Raw genomic sequence first — 3,431 nt, 5'->3', positions numbered from 1 at the left:
CATCCATGTTGTTCCAAATGGCAAGATTTCATTTTTTTTTTTTTATGGCTGAGTAACATTTCATTGTGTACATATACACCACATCTTCCTTAACCATTCATCAGTTGAAGAACATTTGGGCTTTCTCTATAATTTGGCTATTATTGATAATGCTGTTATAAACATCAGGGTATATGAACACCTTTGAATCTGTACTTCTTATCCTTGGGCAAATACCTAGTAGTGCAATTGTTGGAATGCAGGGTAGTCCTGTTTTTAACTGTCTGAGGAACCTTCATACTGTTCTCCAGAGTGGAAAAAACACTTTGCATTCACACCAATGGAGTAACATGGTTTATAAACAATGGTATATAAACAATAAACATGTTGTTTATTATATTGTTCATTTTCGCCATTCTGACAGGTGTGAGGTGGTATCTCATTGTGGTTTTCATTTATATTTCCCTGATGATGAGTGATGTTGAGTACCTTTACATGGGTCTTAAGACATATGGATGTCTTGTTTGCAAAAATGTCTATTCATGTCCTTTGCCCATTTCTCACCTGGATTATTTGGGGGGAACTTTTGAGTTTTATAAGTTCCTTACAGGTTGTGTATACCTTTTATCAGGTATGTCATTTGCAATTGTCTTCTCCCATTCTGTAGATTGCCATGGATTTTGTTGATTGTATCCTTTGCTGTACAGACACAGTTTTTTCTTTGTTTGTTTGTTTGTTTTGTTTTGTTTTTCTGAAGAACTTTCAATAGATCATTTCTGCTTTTGTTCCTTTGCTTCCAGAGATGTGTCTAGTGAGAGTTGCTATGGTGAATGTTAAAAATGTTGCTCTCTTTGCTCTCCTCCTTTGATGGTCTCCTGTTGCATATTTATGCCTTTCCTCCATTTCAAATTTATTTTTGTGTATGCTGAAGGAAAGTGGTCCAGTTTCTTTTTCGTTTGAAGATTGTATTACTTTATTTGCCAGAGAGAGAGCACAGGCAGCGTAAGGAGCAGAAAGAGGGTGAAGCAGGCTCCCTGCTTAGTAAGCTACCCAAAGCAGGGCTCAATTCCAGGACCCTGGGATCATGACCTGAGCCAAAGGAAGACACTTAACCAAAAGAGCCACACAGCCATCCCAATATTTTTGTGTTTTTTTAAATGTATAATTGATTAATTTATTTGAGAAAGAAAGTGCAAGGGTAGGAACAGAGGGAGAGGGACCAGCACACTCTCCGCTGTGCAGAATGCTTGATGTGGGGCTTGATCTCAAGATTATAATCTGAGACAAAACCAAGAGTCAGATGCATAAGTGACTGAGCCACTCAGGTTCCCCAAGAAAATGGTCCAGGTTCATTATTCAGCATGTTGCTGTCCAGTTTTCCCAACACCTTTTGTTGAAGAGACTGTCTTGTTTCCACCGCATAGTCTTTTCTGTGTTTTCATAATTAGTTGGCCATAGAGTTGTGGGTCCATTTGTAGGTTTTATGTTCTCTTCCATTGATCTATGTGTCTGCTTTTGTGCAAGTACCATACTGCTTTAATGACTACAGCTTTGTGATATATCTTGAAGTCTGGAATCTCAATGCCTCCAGCTTCGTTTTTCTTCTTAATATTGCTCTCGCTGTTAGTGGTCTTTTGTAGTTCCACACACGTTTCAGCAATGTTTCTTCTATCTCTGGGGAAAACTGATATTGGTATTCTGACAGGGACTTTATTAAAAGTATTGTTGAGTTTTGGTAATATAGACCATTTTAATAATATTTTTTCTTCCATGAGTATGGGATTTTTTTTTCCATTTCTCTGTGTCATCTTCAATTTCTTTCATGATTGTTCTATAGTATTAGAGTAAATTTCTTTTACCTCTTTGGGTAGGTTTATTTCTGGGTTTCTTATGGTTTTTGTTGCAAATGTAAATGGGATGGAATCCATAATTTCTCTTTGCTACTTCATTATTGCTGAATAGATACATAACAGATTTCTGTGCATTGATTTTGTGTCCCGTGACTTTGCTGACTTCATGTGTTAGTTCTAGCAATTGTTTGGTGGTGACATTTGGGCTATCTACATAGAGTAACTTGTCATATGTGTATAGTGAATATTTGACTTCATTCTTTCCAATTCAAGGCAATTTACATCATTTTTGTCTAATTTCTGAAATTAGGACATCAGTAATATGCTAAGCAATGGTGATAGTGGTCATCCCAGTGTTGTTCTGGACTGTAGAGAAAAGGTCATAAAGTTTCCCCACTGAGGAGGAATTTAGTTATGAGTTTTTCATATATAGCCTTTGTGATGTTGACGTATAATCTCTCTATCTCTACTTTTGTAGGGTTTTTATCAAGAATCAATGCTGTATTATTTCACACATTTTTCTGCATGGATCATGTCTTTCTTATCAATTTTTAGAAATTAGTGTGGTTTATCACATTATTTGATTTGCCAGTATTGAATGACACTTACAGTCCAGGAATATATCCCACTTGAGCATGGTGAATAAATCTTTATTGTACTCCTCGATGTAACATGTTAGTGTGTTTTTGAGAATTTTTGCATCAGTGCTTTTCAGGGATACTGGCCTGTAATTTTCCGTTTTCGTGGGATCTTTGTCTGCTTTGATAATGGTGGCTTCACACAATGAGTTTGGAAGCTTATCCATTTCTATATTTTAAAACAATTTGGGAAGAATAGTTATTAAGTCCTCTTTCAATGTTTGTTAGAATTCTCCTGATAAATCATCTGGCCCTGGACTTTTGTTTGATCAGAGATTTTTTTATTATTTATTATTATTATTATTATTTATTATTTATTATTATTATTATTTTTATTATTTATTTATTATTTTTATTATTTTATTATTATTATTTTTTATTATTTTGCTTCAATTTATTTGCTGGTTATGAGCCTGTTCAAATTTTCTATTTTTTCCTCTTTCAGTTTTAATAGTTTATGTATTTTTAGGATTCTATCCAATTCTTTTGGATTGCCAAATATGTTGGCAAAAATTTTTTCCTAATCTTCTCTTTGATTGTTTTATTTCTGTGGTGTTGGCAGTGATCTCTCCTCTTTCATACATAATTTTATTTATCTGAGTCTTTTTTTTTTCTTTCTGATAAATCTGGCTGGGCTTTATCAATTGTATTGACCTTTTAAACTGGCTCATAGTTTCATTGATTTGTCTTTCTCTATTTTCTGTTTTTCTTTCATTTATTCCTGTTGTATTCTTTATTTTTTCTTCCTTCTCCTGGATATGTTTCATTTTCTGTTCTTTTTCTAGTTCCTTGAGGTATAAGTTGAAATTGTGTATTTGAGACTTTTCTTACTTCTTCAGGTAAGCCTGCATTGCAATATCCTTCATTCCTTACACCACTCTTGCTGCATCTCAAATATTTAGGGGTGTTGTATTTTCCTCTTTAATTTGTTAAATGTAATCCTTTAAAGATTTCATTCATTCAT

This window comes from Lontra canadensis, unplaced genomic scaffold, assembly GCF_010015895.1.
Source record: "Lontra canadensis isolate GAN:19392208 unplaced genomic scaffold, GSC_riverotter_1.0 scaffold152, whole genome shotgun sequence".
Taxonomy (NCBI): Eukaryota; Metazoa; Chordata; class Mammalia; order Carnivora; family Mustelidae; genus Lontra; species Lontra canadensis.
This window is presented reverse-complemented; position numbering follows the sequence as displayed.